At 40.9% G+C, this 18,832-nt stretch overlaps 1 protein-coding gene and 1 pseudogene across 2 annotated transcripts in view; one reads left to right on the plus strand and one right to left on the minus strand.

Moving 5' to 3' along the window:
- Window positions 1–18,832, plus strand: part of UST (uronyl 2-sulfotransferase) — a 302,745-nt gene that overhangs the window by 227,881 nt on the left and 56,032 nt on the right. The gene's annotated exons all lie outside the window — the stretch shown is intronic.
- Window positions 1,863–2,303, minus strand: LOC120237567 (annotated as a pseudogene).

Consider the following 18,832-nt stretch of genomic DNA (forward strand, 5'->3'; position numbering starts at 1 on the left):
AATTCTTAGTCACTCATGACAATAGGCTGTTAAGAAACTGAAATTCCCAGTTAATCTAAAGTAATCATTCCATTTAGTTTCAATCTCTTTTATTATTTTTAAGTTTTTATTTAAATTCTGATTAGTTAACATACAATGTAATATTAGCTTCAGGTATACAATATACTGATTCAACACTTCCATATAATACCCAGTGCTCATCACAACAGGTCTACTTCTTAATCCCGTCACCTATTTCACCCATCCCCCACCCACCTTCCCTCTGGTGACCATCAGTTTGTTCTCTGTAGTTAGGCATCTGTTTCTTGGATTGTCTCTCCCTCTCTCTCTTTTTTTTTCTCTTTGCACGTGTGTTTGGTTTCTTAAATTCCACATATGAGTGAAATCATATGGTATTTGTCTTTCCCTGACCAACTTATTAGCTCCACCCATGTCATTGAAAATGGCAAGATTTCACTCTTTTTTATGGGCTGAGTAACCATTGTGTGTATATACATCTCTCCCTCTCTCTCTCTGCCCTTCCCACAATTGCATGTGCTCTCCCTCTCATTCTCTCATGATAAATAAATAAACATTAAAAAAATTTTAATGTTTGTCTATTTTTGAGAGAGAGCAAGAGAGCAGGGGAGGGGCAGAGAGAGGGAGATGGACAGAGGATCCAAAGCAGGCTCTGTGCTGACAGCAGTGAGCCCGACACAGGGCTTGAACTCACGAACTGTGCGATTGTGACCTGAGCTGAAGTCAGATGCTTAACCAACTGAGCTCCCCAGGTATCCCTAAATAAACATTTTTTAATTAAAAAAATAATAATAATTGTTTGGTAGAATTCACCTGTGAACCCATCTGGTCCTCGGCTTTTGTTTGTTGGGAGTTTTTTGATTACTGATTCAGTTTCTTTGCTGGTTATTAGTCTGTTCAAGTTTCCTATTTCTTCCTGTTTCAGTTTTGGTAATTTATATGTTTCTAGAAATTTATCCATTTCTTCTAGGTTGTCCAGTTTGTTGGAATACAGTTTTTCATAACATTCTCTTAAAATTGTTTGTTTTTCTGCGGTGTTGGTTATTTCTCCTTTCTCATTTGTTATTTTATTCATCTGGGTCCTTTCTGTTTTCTTTTTGGTAAGTCTGGCTATAGATTTATAGATTTTATTCACTTTTATCAAAGAACGAGTTCCTGATTTCATTGATTTGTTCTATTGGGTTTTTTTAGTTTCTATATCACTTATTTCAGCTCTAATCTTTATTATTTCCTTCCTTCTGCTGGCTTTAGGCTTTGTTTGTTGTTCTTTTTCTAGCTCCTTTAGGTATAAGGTTAGGTTGTTTATTTGAGATTTTCTTGCTTCTTGACATAGACATGTGTTGCTATAAACTTCCATCTTGCTGCATCTCAAAGGTTTTGGACCATTGTGTTTTCATTTTCATTGGTTTCCATCTATTTTTTTAATTTCTTCTTTGATTTTTTGATTGACCATTCATTGTTTAGTAGCGTGTTTAACCCCTATGTGTTTGTGGTCTTTCCGTATGTTTTCTTGTGCTTGACTTCTAGTTTCACAGTCTTTTCAGACAGTCTTTTCTGTCTGTTGTGGACAGAAAAGGTGATGGCATGATTTTAATCTTTTCGTTGTTGCTGAGGCCTGTTTTGCGACCTACTATGTGATCTGTTCTGGATAATGTTCCATGTGCTCTTGAAAAGAATGCGTATCCTCCTGTTTTAGGGGGAATTTTCTGAATATATCTGTTAAGTCCACAGGTCCCCTGTGTCATTCACAGCTGTATCTCATGGTCCCTTACTTTCTGTTTAGATGATCTGTCCACTGATGTTAGTGGGGTGTTAAAGTCCCCCCCACTTTATAGATATTTTATTTTATTATTTTTTTTAAAGTATAATCTCTGTTTTATTGGGGTTTTTTTTCCCCAGAGAACAGTTGTTCTTCAATTTGTAAGGACTTCGCTCTTTCCATGGGCTTTGGTGGAGGTCGTGGGGCAGCACCAGCAGGTCTAAATCGAGGTGGCGGTGTTCGATCCTTCCGTGCTTCACGAGAGCGATTCCTGACTACCTTGCTGTGAATGGCACAACTCACACAGTAATGTAGTTTCACATACAGCTTGGGAAGCACATAGGCATCGAAGACACTCACCTCAGAAATGTCCCTGACTGCGGCGGCCTCCACTATGTTCCGAATAATGAACTTCTTAATAGCCTTGTCCTTGGGCTCGCAACGGGCGCAGTTGGTGCAGCGAATAAGCTGCACGTGGACCGCGGCCCTTTTTGGCACGACCATTATTCCTTCTTTTCTTGGTCATCTTGGAAACAAGGACCCTAGGATAGATATTTTAATGTATTATTATCTATTAGTTCCTTTATGTGTGTTATTAATTGTTTTATATATTTGGGTGCTTCTATGCTGGGTGCATAAATTCAATTTCTCCTTTCTAAACCCGTTATGGATCCTGAGATGGGACTAGGAGGAGAGACTGTGGACCTAGAAAATCCACAGACATGCAGTTTATGCCCCAGGTAACCAGAAGTTGAAAGTGTGACTTTTGCGGTTTGTTTTGGTGTGTTAGGCCAAAACGATGAGAGCACTGGACGTGAAAGAAAGGGAAAGGAATTCTGAAGCTCTTCAGCTGGGAAGGCAAGATCATCCAAATTCTGTGAAGTTGAGACCATTTCTGTGGTTTTTAAAAACTTGTGTGGCCCAAATGGGTCATAAATAACTTTTATGCTATAAAATGCTTGAAGAACATGCTTGGTCTCTCAGGGATTCGTGCCATTCTTACATTCAGAGTTTCATGGTGGTTGAGACGATCTGTGTGAGCCTGAGCTTTCTGGTCGGTACATACAGTCTCTAGGAAATACTCGACCATGTTGACACTTAAGCCTTCTTTGGGCTTCTTTTAACGGGCGAAATGAACAGACTTGAGTCGAATGATATGTTCCTCTCCAATTCATAATTCAACTTTTAAGTAAAATCTGCAGTGGTTCTTCTGATCTCTGGCCTGTGTTTTGTCAGCATCTTTTTCTTCTGGTGTTACATAGAGAGCAGTCAAAAGTTAAAATGCATTTCCATGGTTTTAAGATCTAGAATGGTAAAATTGTCAACACAATAGGACCACTGGCAATCCGTTGGAACATCATACTACCTACAGAAAATCCTCAGAATGATGACCTGTCTATTTTTTCTGTGGCCAAGTAGGAGGGAGGGGTTGGGTCTCTCCATAGACCAGACCTCCTGCTTACTTTAAGGGTTTGATCAGCACCTCAGTATTAGTCCTATTAGAATGACCGATAGTCCCATTGACTCTGAGCTTCCAAATATAATCAGTGTAGCCTTCTTCTGGAAGGGCTGCGGCCACCCATGCTCTGGACTGAATGCACCAGGCAGAAGAGCCCTGGGCTCAGGAGGCCAGTGTGCACCTGGTTCACCAAGAGAGCACTTCCAGAGCTCATAGCAGAGCTGCTCGTGCCAAAGGTCCATCCACATGGCTCTTTCTGGGCCTTGGAAACTATAACCACAAAATCTCAAAGTCCTTATTCCTCTAAGTGGAGTCCACATCTGAATGCACTTTTCCTAGCAGGGAAGAGGGTTATACGTCATTTAATAGCATTTCAGTCATACAGATGTCTACTAAAAAAAGCATCCATAATAATATATCCTTATCTACAGTATCATTTAAGCACTTCTTGTTTAAAATACTTGTATTCTGGATTTCACACTATTGGTGAACTTTTTATGATGTTGTTTATTGAAAAACAGTACCATCTTCTGAAAGCTCTTATTAGCTTCCCATGGTGATTTGCTGGGCATTGCACAATTCAAATTAAAATTTCATTATCCTCAAAGGCGCTTTTATGAGCTATAAGAGAGCACCTGCCTGGCTCTGTGTGGGTACCATGATGCAGAGAGAATACATGAAGCTTTGCTTCCAGAAGTTTAGAAACTCTATACTACTAATAAAATATATATATATGTACATAGAGAACAAATATTATATCTTTTTGTATTCACGGCATACTTCAAGTATGGGAACTTTGGCAACACACCTGAAGCAATTAAAAGATTAAAAGCAACAGTGTAATAATAAAGACCCTACTGTGACATATTAATATCTCACAAGGTCTGTGAGAAGAATCCTTGTAAATCACACTGTTTGATGTCTGGCTGAAACTGTATATTGACCTTATTCTCTTGAACATACTCATGAATAGAAATGATCACATTTTAATAAACATGTGATCTTGCTTTGGCACAGACTTAACATTTTACCAGGCTTCTTTCCTCTGACTTAACAAGTTGCACTATACATACTTGAGATTGCCCATACCTCTGTATTCATTATTCTTTTCTGGCAAATTTCCCTGGAGGGAAAAAAAAAAACAAACCCATGAGTAGCCCATACTGGAACCCCAATCAAGATGGTATAATGATTTCACACTCCCTTGTCCCCAAAAACATCACAAAGATAAGGCACTAAAATAAGGAAATTCAAAGTATTTACCAAGTTAAAAAGTAAGAAGATCTTGCCCGTGCCTGGAACAATACCAGAGTAGTGAGCAGTGGTCAAGCTGCAGGCCAGCTGGGCTCTGATCCAGAATCAGGCAAGGACAGCCAGCAGTTGGGCTCCTGAAAAGTAAAGGAGACCAAACGCACTCCCTGTCAAGATGGGACCAGAACGAGGTCAGAGATTTAAGCCAGGGCCTGAGATGGGAAGCCACACTTCCCCTTCCATCAAGCAAAGGAAGCTGAACAAAATGACTTGCTGACGTGTTGCTGGAAGTATGGCCATGTTAAGAGTTTATAGGCAGATGGGAAAACGAAGCTGCAGCTTCGCAAATAGGAAGTGAACCAATTCTTTCTGCTTGATAACGAGATCTGCAATATCCCTATTGTTCCCATAAGATGAGAAGTACAAGTATGACCTGCTTCTAGGCTAAGTGCTAAGGAGTTCAGATGGTAGTAACTACAAAACTACTATGGAATGACAGAAGTAGGGAGGGAGGAAAGAAGAGAGACCGGGAAAGGAGGAATGGGGGGACGGGGACAAAAGACAGAGCAAGAATGAGAACAAACCTCCCATTCAAAATGAGCCTGCAGGGAATTAAAAAATATACATATGTCTGTACATAACCAACCAACCAACCAGCCAACCAGCCAACCAACCAAAATGATCCTGCAGGCCAAACATCCTGAGGACATGAAAGAAAATCTTAATTCCAAAAGACACAGGCAGCAAAATCTACTATTGGACCATGACTTCACTCCAGATGGCTTTAAGGAATAATCTGAAAAAGACTAAAAAATAATTATGCCTGGTATGTTTGAAAAGATATAAGGATGGTGGCGCTGGGTGGCTCAGTCAGTTAAGCATCCGACTTCGGCTCAGGTCATGATCTCATGGTTTGTGGGTTCGAGCCCCGCAGCAGGCTCTGTGCTGACAGCTAGCTCAGAGACTGCAGGCTGTTTCAGATTCTGCATCTCCCTCTCTCTCTGACCCTCCCCTGTTCGTGCTCTCTCTCTCTCTCTCTCTCTCTCTCTCAGAAATAAATAAAATAGTTTTCAAAAAAATTTTTAAAAGAAAAGATATAAGGATGAGTAACTTCCTTTAATAAAAACAGGAAATTTTACAACAAAATTTTGAAACAAGAGCATGAGTATATTAAAAAAGAGTTCATTATAAATCTTGAAAATATGGTCATTAAAAATAAAAATTTAAGAAATGAAATAAACTTTAAACTGTGTAAAGTTAAAGAGAAAATTTATGAATTAAAATGTTGGTAAGAGGAACTGATCAAAAATGCAATTCAGAGATATAGAAGATGATAGATAGATAGATAGATAGATAGACAGACAGACGGAAAGAAAGATAGACCAAAAATGCAATTCAGAAAGATAGAAGATAGATAGATAGATAGATAGATAGATAGATAGATAGATAGATAGACAGACAGACAGACAGACAGATAGACAGGTAGATATCTAGTTAAGGAACAGTTAGGGGATATGGAAAAGAGCTTGTCATATTCCAGTAGTTATTCAGTAGCTCCAGAGAAAGAGGATGGTGACATGGTAGGTAAGAAATATTTGAAGTAATTGAAGGATAGGATATTCTAAAATTAGAGATATGCTTTTTCAGACTAAAAGTGCACCACAAATACTGACCAGCATAAACAAAGTTAAATTTACACCCAAATACTTTAGAATGACACTAGAGGATACTAAGGGAAAAATTGAAAAGCTAATGACCAATGAAGGAAACATAATTAAGCTAATGGCAGATTTCTCATAAGCAGCAATAGCTGCCAGATGACAGTAGAGTAATTATCTCCAAAGTGCTAAGGGAAAGTAATTGTCGAAGTAGAATTCCATACCCAGCAAAACAATCACTGTATAGACTTCTTTGACATAGAAAGGTAGTTTACCACTTATGGACTTCAGTAAAAGCACTATTAAAAGATGGATTATGAAGAAAAGTAAGGAAGGTGTAGCACAGGAAACAACAGTGAAAATAGCCACTGATCAAAAGATATTGGTAAATGAGTTCAATACTAAGTGCCGCAAGTTTTTGGGGTGTGTTAAAAAATGTTGAATTAGATAGCATTGATAAGATGGGTGTGTGGTGTTTCACAGATAATTAAAAGTGCTAAGATCCTTCCAGATTTGGAAGGAATATAAACAAGTTAAGTTACTTCAGATTTTGCTGGTGTGGGAGGCAATGAGACCAACATTGGGGCTCTCAGCCTGCCCGGTGCTAGCGGCGGAAGAGTGATTGGGTCCCTGAGCAGCAGCTGCAGTCTCCTGACTGGCTTGGGACATGCTCAGTGGTAGGAGTTCTAGTTCTGCCCAGAGGAGTGTCATAAACCAGGCCATGGGATAAAAAATCACTGCAGACTTTATTAGAAAAAATTTTTTCTAGTTAAAGTTGAATGTTAATAATTTTAAGTGACTGCTCATCTTTCTGGCCATCCATATATGAGTGAATTTTTAAAATTCTGCTCTCCTCTTCAAAGCCTCCTATATAACGAAAGTATCTTAAGTTACATTGTTATTGTATGTAAAGCTATCAGAACCATATATTTGGGGAAAAGAATTCTCAGAAGATTAGAAATGTAAAGGTGTTCATGAAAATAATGAAAATGCAGTCTTTAATTCTAAAGCAGCATAGGACAGGCAAGAGGTACTATTAAAATCTTTATTAAAACCAACAGAAGACATGAAAAGAGAAGAATAGCAAACAGAAAACACAAAGGAAGATGTAGAAGCGAATCTAAGTATATCAATAATCATAATAGAGAAAAAGGATTCAATTGTTCATCTATTGAAAATAGAGAGGCTCAAAATAATGGGATGGAGAAGGTCACCATTTGAATACTAAAAGGAGGTGTATAAGACAAATTTTAATGTAAGACAAAAGCATTAATGAAGAGAAACACCACCCACAAATAAAGGGAATGAACTACTAAGAAGAAATTCTATATAAATGTTAGTAAGAGGACATATCATAAAGTACAAATAAAGGAAGACAGACACAATTTATTATCTACTTGGGGCCATAGTGTTTAATATGATACCTTAAAAAAAGTAGATACCTTAATTCATAATGTAATTAAAGAATCTTGGCATTGATTTATGGAAGGTTTGGGCTTGAATTGTTTAAAGACAATGGACAACCAATTTTGAGCTACCCCAAATTAAGAATCTCTGAAATAGGGGCGTCTGGGTGGCTTAGTTGGTTAAGCGTCCGACTTTTGCTTAGGTCATGATCTCACGGTTCGTGGGTTCGAGCCCCGCGTCGGGCTCTGTGCTGACTGCCAGCTCAGAGCTTGGAACCTGTTTCAGTCTGTGACTCCCTCTCTCTCTGACCCCTGCTCACGCTGTCTCTCTCTCTCTCCTAGAAATAAATAAAACATTAAAAAAAAAAGAATCTCTGAAATAAAATTGCATTTGACCATATTGTGGCATCATAGATGTAAACTATGTAAGAAAATTCTAATGGAAAATTTAAAATTAGAATTCCAGGAAAAAATTTTCTTTGTTTCATTTCTAACTATACAGCATTTAAAAAAAAATGATAACTCACCTCTACCTTTTTCCTCAGTATTCCTTCAACTAATCACTGGATTCAATCCTCTTAATTTATGGCCTCATAAAATTTCTACCCCCAATTTTTTGTCAAGATGGGACACTCAAGATGTCCCACTTGTGTAAAATTTAGGATGTCCAATGGTTTCTTAAGTAACTCCTACTGGGGCTAACCTCAGCTTAAAGACACTCTTTGTGCAAATATTCCAGACACTCTACGCACAGAAAAGGTTGTTAGCCAAAAAAACTATAATTATGAGAACTAGTGCCTGATAATGTATTCCACTTTTAGTTCTGAAAATGTTTGTATAAAACTGGGTTGGGCCCGGTGTTTTTGCACTAGAATCTGTAGACATTTATTCACCTAATAAAATAACCACACAATCTGGCAAAGCTCAGCATAGTTGGCAGCCTTTCCTGCCCTGGAGCCTGGAACAGAATCGGACCAAGCAGATGTGGCTTTCAGAAGGTTCAGAGAGTTGCATTCAGGAAGCCTGCCCATACCCCACCTGTGTGCAGTGTGCCCTCCTGAAGGCCTGGTTGGTGTCACAGCTTTTCATGGGCTCAAAGGGCCTCTATTCATTCACAACAGATAATAAAGACCAAAATGACCAAGAAATTGACATGTTTTGCAGGAAATACTTGATATTGACACGATAGACCAAAATTACAACAAATTTTAAAATATTTTTTTAAAAATTGCCATGTGCTTTAAAAGATATTTTTGGTATTTGGAATATATATACTACATAGTATTTAATACTGTTGTACACTGGAAACCTATTTTTCCCCTTGTTAACATCGGTTAGGTTGAGTTGTCGTCTCTTTCTCTAAAGGGTTAGGGGCAGGGAAGAAAAGAACTCTCAACAGCCTGGACCCTAGGAAGGAGAGGAAGAGTGAAAATATGTTCTCCTATTTTGTTTTTTCCACAAGGTGCTCTTTAATCATAGGACCCCACTATGACCCCACTATGACCCCACTGGTGAGATCAGACTTCCTGGACCCTACGAACAGAATCACTTGCTTATACAGGCAAGGGGAGGAGCAGTGTGAGGAAGTGGGACACAGGACCCTGATAACCACATTGGAGCATGATTGGCCCAACAGGCAGAGCATAAAGTGGCAGTGGGCAAATCAAAAGAGTCATGACACAATGAAGTGCCAATGTGGCCCCAGTAAATGGTCCAGAACTCAGGAGTACACTGTGTTAAAAGCTCACTCTCCTAACAAAGCCTTGTGACTGACCTGTTATTCAGAAATAAGACTCTATTCCCTAGGAAGGGCTACCTAGGAAAAGCAAGTCAGAGCACCGTCTTCTAGAATCTAGAAGAACCAAGGATTCAAAGAAAGCTATGAAGACAGGTTCAGAAACAGGTAGCAAAGCATGGCTTCAGTGACAGGAGTGGATAACTGAGTGGGCCTGTCCTTGGACAGAAGGAAGAAGTGCAGTGGTCAGACTGGAGCCCAGGAATAGGGTTACTCTAGCTATTGCAGTATCTTGAGGCTCTCTGCGCTGGCCTAAAGCAATGATTTTCAGATTTAGAACCTTCTTATCAAATGAAATCTTACACAAGAGCCAATATGTAAACCTAAGCAAAGCACAGCTCTTCTGGCCTCAGTAGGACTGGGGGTCCTGGAGCCCCGCCCATCTGCACCTCTCTGCCATGCACTCTAAGTGTACCCTGACTTTTCCCTTTACTGGAACTTCTTAAATCCCTCCTCTCTAGGCCCAGGATTAGCCGTAGGATTGTAGAGGATTGAATGACCTTGCCTATAGAGGAAGGCTCCAGAAGCTGGAGAAGAATTCAGAATCTCACAGAAATTCAGGGTGACTTCTGGTGAGCCTTCTCAGCAGACAAACACAGCCTAACACAAGTATGGTTTGTGGCACGCTCGGCAGCCATAGTACCCATTAAAAAAAAAAAAAAAAAAAAAAAACCACTTCTCACCATGTTGACATTGGCCTCTGAACTGTGTTTGTTTAGTAAGATAAATACTAAGTCTCCAGTGACATTCATTCCATAACCTTTCACTGAACAAAGTGGTAGGTATTCAATAAATGCTGTTGCCTCCCCTTCCTCTCCTCCCTTCCCTTCTGTTCTTCTCTTCTCCCCCCTCCTCCCCCCCTCCTCTCCCTCACCATTAGAACCTTAATTCTTTGGGGGACACCTAGTTGGCTTAGTTGGTTAGCATCTGACTTTGCATAAGGTCACGATCTCGAAGTTTGCAAGTTCAAGCCCCACATTAAGCTTGCTGCTGTCAGCGCAGAGCCCGCTTTGGCTTCTCTGTCCCCATCTCTGTGCCTCTTCCATGCTTGTGCTCTCTGTCCCTCAAAACTAAACAAGCGGGGCAGCTGGGTGCCTCAGTCGGTTGAGTGTCCGACTTCGGCTCGGGTCATGATCTCATGGTTCGTGGGTTCGAGCCCTGCATCAGGCTCTGTGCTGACAGCTAGCTCGTAGCCTGGAGCCTGCTTCAGATTCTGTGTCTCCCTCTCTCTCTGACCCTCCCCTGCTCATGCTGTCTCTCTCTCTCTCAAAAATAAATAAAATATTAAAAAAAAAAAACTAAACAAGCATTAGAACCTTAATTCTTTGGGCTAAATGACTGTCCCCCATTGAAATGCAAATATTTCTGGGAAGCCCATTAAGCTTGATTACTTATTTATTCCTCTGTGTGGATTAATTTATGTGTGGATTAAATTAATTGTTTCTGCTAGACTCCACGCTGAGAGCCATTTTGGATAGGTAGGAGTCAAAGAGGAAGCCAGGGAAGGCTTGAGAGCAGCCAGTACCTATAATGAGGTGACAGGCCTTCAAGGGGAATGGGGAACACAGCTTTGTTTCCCACAAATGTGATCACACCAGTAAGGTGACATATTGAAAGAGGGAGAGAGGCAGACCTAAGGGTGGCTTTGATCCTTTGTGATAGTGTGCCCAGCTCACTTCCCTGTCTAAGCCCAATTATTTCCACAAACCTAAGAGGATAGCCTCATTTGGCCCTCCCATGGGCCATGAGTTTTGGGGACCAACTGAAAATAATTGGTCAGGGCCACTGCCTGCAATCTACTCATAGCAAGCCTCTCTGGCACAAATCCTCTGCCATAAATATTTATCTGATTCTCATCCTGCAAATTTCCCACATTCCAAACTGTAGAGTTAACCTTATCTCTGTGTGGACATGGAATGAGCATTCACTGTCTGCTAGCTCCTGTCTGTAGTAGTCGCTTCGAGCATTATCCCACAACCTTCTCTGAGTGATCGCCAGGAAGCTCAAGTCCCTGCAGAGAGAATGGATGAGCCCTTCCTCCTACATGGAGTTTTGTCACAAAGTGATGGTTAATTTCACGCATCCAACTGGTGTTTTTTAAAACACTTTGGAAAATGGTCAAGATGGTATTCCAAGCTTTGCATTTGAGACAGGAAGATTTTTCTTGGCTGTCAGAGCGAGATGCCGATCTGTCCCCAGTTCTAAAGAGCAGAGGACACTAAAAGGTCAGAAGCCAGGTGCTTTCTCACTGCTGCTTTCTTATATTATTATTTGTAATTTCCCTATTTAAGGTGCAGAGAAAGCTCAGGGCCATTTAGTGAGTCTGTGCTTCTTAGGTTGCCCTTACCTACAAACTTCTGTTTAAATTTGCATTTCTATTTCTTTATGCGGCAATATAAACTGTCAGTGCAACAGCATTGCTGCTCGTCAAGGTGCCTTGCTATGCAGTTGATGTGTTTCCTTGTTTAGTGAGGAGACTTTTCTGTCAAGTTGCCGTAGGCTTGAGAAAAGAGAAATCTCCCACAAAGGCAGGAATTTCTGCAGCAAAACTAAAGCATATTTAATATTTACGGGCGTTTTAACATGTCAAATGTTGCATTAATATTTGAATCAAAACATAGTATCTTAAAATAACAAGGGCTTGAAGTCCTTGTTTCTAAAGTTTTAGATATCTGAAGTTGAGTTTTCTTTGGCATGTATTTCCGTTTCTTCATCTATACATTAGTAATGGTGCGTGTGCTTGGGGCTGGGCACACTAGCCCTTGTTGGGTTCCTTTCAGTTCAAGGACACAGTGGATCACACCATTTAATTCTCTCCCAAGACCTCATTAAGGTGATAAATAATAAGAGAATCTTAAAAGGTCAGACACACAACAATGAGGAGAACCAAAGAATGATATGCTTGAACAAATACACAGGAGAGGAACTAGAATATTGGTAACTGATGACGAGGGACCAAGGAGACCAGAGCCAGGAGTGCATTCAATGGAGGAAAGACAGCTGAGTAAGAATCCCGTCTGCCTGAGCCCTGGGGACTTGTGTGGAAATGCCAGTCACAATGGCAAGAGGCTGACAATAGGGATTGACTGGAGATCTCTGTGGAAGAGTAACCCTTTACCCATTGCCATGTGGGAAAGTCCAGCAGCTGTGTCCCAAGTGAAATGTGTCCCAAAGAATGTGAATGTCCCCAGGCAAAAGATTCCCCCACTACCCATCTGGCAATTAAGTAATCCTCAGCAAAATGATGACATCCACTGATTGATAAGCCCTACCAACGTCGCACAATTCTCCATCCGTTTTTACTGACTCATTGTTAAATATGCACAGACAAGCAAAGCACCATAGATATTTTTGAAAAGGCTACACCTTGAAAGAGAGGAGCTGAAATAAACAAGCAGAAACTATAACCCTAAGGGAAGTGGAAATTTCAGGAAAAAAATTGGTTTTCAAAGAGAACTCTTCTTAGTTTCCTCAGAGAGATTCAAGAAAATATTACATCCATGAAAAGGGCAAAATGACATAAAAAAGAAAGGGTGTATCAAGAAAGAATTCTTAGACATTAAGATATGATTTGTGCAATAAAAAATTCAATGGAAGGACATGGAAGGTAAAGTAAAGGAAATTGAAGAAAAGCAAAAAGACAAAGAAAAAGAAAAAATGATAGAGTAAGAGTCACTTATTGGATCAGGCAAGGTCCAAAATCCAACTATGAAGAAATCTAAAGTTAAAGAATAGAGAAAACAAAGGAGAGAATATTATTTAAACACACACTCTCTCTCTCTCTCTCTCTCTCTCTACTACAAATTAAGACCTCAAACCTGAATAACCTGAAGCTCCAGATTAAAAGGCCCTATTAAATGTTCAACACAATACTTAGGTACATAGTGAAATTTCAGAACACCAGGGATAAAGATAGAGATGTTAAACCATATACATGTTTTTTCTCATGTTCTCGCTCTCTATCTCTGTCTCTCTCTCTCTCTCTCATACACACACACACACACACACACACACACACACATCACCTACTAACAATAAATTCCTTACAGCAATACTGTAAGCTAGAAAACAGCAGAGCAAAAAGTTACTTGAGGAGGTGCTCCAGCAAAACAGGGGAGGAAACCAAACTATAGTAAGACATAGAATCTAATTAAATGGTATTGTTACCTCTACCAAGTACAACTGAGAAGAAGAGAACAAGAGATAGGTACTTTCCATTTTAAACTTTTTTTATAACATTTTTTGTTGTGTGCATGTGTTACTTCAACAAAAACTTAAAACTTTTTTCAAGTAGCAGATGTATGTTAAATTAGACTAGAAAAGGAAAAGGGGGGAAATACATAGTTCCACCATCTCAAACCCAACCTTTGTTAAAATTCTTGGTCCACACCTTTCTAGTCTATTTTTAAAATATAGGTCATTATGTTTCCCACATAAACATTTTTCTAATGGCTATATATGCTTTGTAAATATTTTAAATGACCGTAGCTGTTTTACAGTTAGATATGTTATAGCCTACCTAATTTCTATATTTGAATAGTTTATACTGTTTTGATCTTTTAAACAATACCATGATAAATACTTTGCTATAAAAAGAGAAAGTCTTTGTCAGATAGCTTGACTCCAGCTGAATGTTGCTATTTTTTGAATGTTGCTATTTTTATTTATATAGACTCCCCAAGTTTTCAGCTCTTTAGGAAATCACAGTGACCGTGGTCCCCATATCTCTCATAAGCATCAAAACTCCTTGACCTCAAAGACCACATTTCCTTGTTTTAATGGCACTGTGAGTAAACAGAAGAAGTGCAAAGACATTTCTGGGAAGGAGCACTTACTGCCTATACAGGACCCTGCATACACTCATCTTTCATGCTCAGTAAATTTAGTTGCAGCTAATTGAAAAGGGTCTATTGAAATTGAATGAAAACTGACCTAAGTAATGGATTGATCCTCATCTTAAAACATTTCAGGATAAAACTGCGACTACTTCTTTTTCTTTAGTTTAATGCAATAGAAACCTGAAATTCACAATCTTGTGGTTCAAATGGAGGACTTCAAAAAATATTTTATCTCTTATGTCTGTAATTGTTTCAGTTCCAGGAGCTCTACTGGACTAGAGCCCCCAGTGAACATGATTATTGGCTACAATAAATGCAGACTCATACTCACCCACAATCCTTTGTCTCCCATCTTGCAACCAGACACACAGCGACAGACTCAGAAGTGGGGTAAAGGGCCACAAAGCCACCAAAATCCCATAAATGTTATCTGTCCAACATCACATACTGTACTGATAGGGCAAACAAAGTGCTACTCTTTGAGTAAGATTGTGCTGAGAAAGATCCTGATGGATACTTCCCATCGCTGCTAGAAAGAGTGTGTCATCAGTTAATTCATGCCTGGCATGAGCATAGAATGAGAGAACATTGGTGTCTGGCCATCTGCCACTCTCAAAGCCATTAAGCCTCACTAAAAAGTCTTACTTGACTCTTCTGGTTCAGGTTCAAATTTCTTGATAAGGCTTAAAAAGGATTATAAGGAAGAATGTACGGTGCAATAAAAAGTTAGCTTAGACCACATCCATTCCATTTCTCTAAATTGACTAAACCATTAAGTGTGTAATCTGATTACCATGGTGTGTCTACAGGTCAAGGATTCAGGTGCCGCCTCCATGGGGACTGACACTCAGTAATTTTTCTCTGTCCCACTTCTAACGTGGCCATGTTGGACTGGCAGTCACATCCAGCACAGGAAGTTGTCCTTTGTTGTGTCTTGTACTTCAGCATTCAACTTTCTCCTGATAACTGTGTGCGGAAAGTGTGAAGACTGGCTCCCGCCTCGATTTTAATCCACATTGAGAAAGAGCTTTTTTATGGCATAGTATTACATTGTTTCATGTCCAGAGTAAGAGGAGGTATCATGAGAAGCAATTACATAATACTGTTTTGTTTTCCCATCAAATTGTTGTGATTGGGCTTACCACAAATAGTACGTTTCATATTTCCTTGTTTCTCTTACTCTGTGTTTTCTCCTTGAGTTAGCTGATGTCTCTGTTTTTAAAACTATTGCAATCACCAGTCATCATGTGTTTAAATACAAGCTAAGAGAAAGAGGAATTTAGATGCTAAAGATGTGATAAAGATGGAATAGTCTGAAAAATTGGGTGGCAGGAAAAATAATTTGCATACATGATTTCTAATCTAAGGAAAGATTCTAATCTAAGGAAAGAATAATGCAGGTATTATTGTCCCCATTTTACAGATGAGTACATTGAGCCTCTAAGAGGTAGACATTTGTTAGACTCCACAATTACTGACTGGTACAGCCTAGATGTGAACTGAGGTCCTTTTCCCTCTCTGCCATCCATGAAAGGTGAGAAGTTTATATGGTAAATGCTGAGTGAAAACCTTTTATTAATGCATACATTTTGTAATAAAATAAAATCACCACTTTTTCTAGATCTTTCCAGATTACAAAATTATTCTTAAAAGTTTGTTAATTTGAGGAACCAGGGCCATTAATATAGTTTCATGGACTGAGATTATATGGCTCAGCCCTAAGTTATCCATGTGGAGAAACTGAGATTGAAGATAGCATGATTTATCTAAAGACACCCAGCTTTTTAATCACCAAGCTGAGGTCGAAACCCAAATTTCCTTTTCCTCATTTGGGGAGCTTTGCCTGTGGCTCCTCAAGGTTTGTGCTGCTAAAATCATCAGAAATTCTGTCTTCTAAACTCCGAGACTATCCAGATTGAGCCAATGTCATTGGCAAGGGACTATATAAAAACACCAAGTCTCTTTTCAATTCATTAGTTTTTAGACAAGGTGCTGTCTTACAAAAGAATAAATAAAATAGGAATAGTCTCTAAATTCACCCTTTGTGATAAGATTATCTCCACCTGAGATTTCAATCCTTCCACTCTTTCCAAAATTACAACCGGGAGAGGAAGCCTTTGTCAAGTCCTCTCTCTGCACAGAAATAAACGGGCAGCTTTCTGTCTGGGCTGGAAGCAGGCTGGAGGTCTACAGGGGCATGGCCGTACAGGGTGAGGAGAAGGAAGCAGGGCGGGGAGTGTGGGTGGGAGTGCCCACGACTCCAGCGCAGGGCCACCTCCTGGAGCAGGCCCCAGTGCAGAGGGCGCAGGTGGTAATACAGGCACGAACCCTGGCAAGGGGCAGGGGAGAAGCTCACCTGGAGACATCCAGTGGCACTCCGTCCAGATGGGAATCCCTTTGTGGGCATCGTTAGGGGGTCCTTCTACGTAGAGCGGATCTCTGGCCACCAGCAGGGCATGGTGGGAGAAAACGCAGCTCTGGGGACTTGCGGGGCTCTAGCCAACAGTGAGGAGGGTGTGCTGGATGGCACCGTAGCCTGTCTCAGGGACCCCACCTACCAGATGGGGCTGGCGGTGAGCAACCGGGATGGAAAAGAGCCATGGTCAAGGCCGCCTTCATTCCCTTGACCTGCGTGACAAGCCTAGGTGGACTATAGTGTATACTCACCCTGTCAGCAACGGCTCCAAACCATGGGCCTGCTGTTGGGACCAGACGAGGAGGGAGAAAGAGGTTCAGGCGAAGAAGCTGGGTGAGCAAAGGCATGGCATTAGCTAATGGCATAGTATTGGCAGCTCGTGAAGAGTGACCTCTAATCAAAATCATCAGAGGTTCTTTAACATACAGAGTCCTAGCCTCATCCCAGACAAACCCATTGTAGCAAACACGTGGCAAGTAGGGCCAGGGAATTAGCACTGTTAACAGGTGCCCTTACTCGTTGCTGTTCCACTGCATTGTCAATAAGCCATTCAAAGTGTTTGAACAGGGGAGTGACAGGGATCAATGTGCTCAGTTACTGGGACAGCCCTGAGGAGAGTGCGTGCGGGGAGAAGGCACGAAAGAAGAGATACTAACTACCTGCCGAGGTGCTGATGGGTAATGGGCTGTCGTGTGTAAAGGGTAGAAGAGTGCACATTAGGAAACTGGGGCAGGCCTGGGCCGTGGAGTGGACCTGGAGCCGAGCGAGAGAGAGGTCAGGAGTGACTCTGGGGTCTGCGTGTGGTGACTGGCCTTTCCTGTCAGGAGGGCCCCTTTGGCACTCAGAAGGCGAGTGCCGTTCATCAACAGTCCATCCTGTGAAACGTTACAGGAGAAAATCAATAAAAGATGATTTCTCTGTAACATCAAACTAGAAGATGAGCCCCCCCGCCCACCCCACCCCCCACACAAATCCCTAGATGGTGTAAGCATACGATTTTTCAAATAGTACAGTTTAGAATAGATTTGACCAAAATTGGTCTAATTATTTGGGCAGTTTTGGCAACAAAAAGGATTCTCTCAGTTATCTGGAATGATCATCTGTAATGTCTCATTTCCCTAATGATGAGAGAATATGAGCAGAATAGGGGCTTGTGTTCAGACCCAGTCTTAAAAGAGGGCTTCACGTGAGCAGAGGAGAGCGCTGTGGGAGCCTGTGGTCTCCGCCAACGTCCAGGCACCAGATGTGCAAATCAGAGCAAGTGCTGGCTGGCTTGGCAAACCTCATCACCGTGATGACCATCCTAGAGCAAAGCTGTTAAGCTTTAATAAAGATTAAAGCTGTTTAAAGCAACCTTATCCTGAAAAGAAATATATATATATAGCTATATAAGGCAAGCTTATCCTAAAATATATATATACACACACACACACACACACACACACACGTACTAAGAAAACTCCTGGGGCGCCTGGGTGGCTTAGTCGGTTAAGCGTCCGACTTTCGCTTAGGTCATGATCTCATGGTTTGTGGGTTTGAGCCCCGCGTCGGGCTCTGTGCTGACTGCCAGCTCAGAGCCTGGAGCCTATTTCGGAGTCTGTGACTCCCTCTCTCTCTGACCCTCCCCTGCTCGCGCTGTCTCTCTCTCTCTCTCTCTCTCCTAGAAATAAATAAAACATTAAAAAAAAAAAAGAAAACTCCTTATAAAAAGGTGACTGTAAAAAAAATAAAAATAAATAATAATATAAAAATGAAAAAGTGACTGTAAAACAATACAGGGTAGAAGAAGCCTGAATGCCAACGATAAAACCATTAACACGGGGAGAAACCCAGTGATCCTGGCCAATCAGTCACACCTGTCGGAACCGGAAACTGTAGGAGCAGCTGTGTTGACATTTGTCCCCTTCAGTTTCCCTGGACACTAAAGGCCACTCACTGCGGTCCTCAGGTCTGGGAAGAGTGGACTCTGTGAATGGCCAGGAGCGGTTTCCTGAGGCCCCCTCGTCCTTGAGCTGCTGAGAAGTGTCCCTCGTCACTGTGGCTAAGCTGCAGGCAGCTAAATGTGTAGGTCTTCACAGCTCATTTTCTGCTTCCTTTTGACCTTAAACCTGAGTCATCTTTTATTTATGTCCTCCCATAGCATTTCCATAGGATGGTTGTGGTCAACACCATTCATCAACCTCTAATGGGGCTCAAATGGAACTCTAAAATCCCCCTGGGACACGCCTTGAT

Source organism: Hyaena hyaena, unplaced genomic scaffold (assembly GCF_003009895.1).
Source record: "Hyaena hyaena isolate Hyena2069 unplaced genomic scaffold, ASM300989v1 scaffold_184, whole genome shotgun sequence".
Classification (NCBI taxonomy): domain Eukaryota; kingdom Metazoa; phylum Chordata; class Mammalia; order Carnivora; family Hyaenidae; genus Hyaena; species Hyaena hyaena.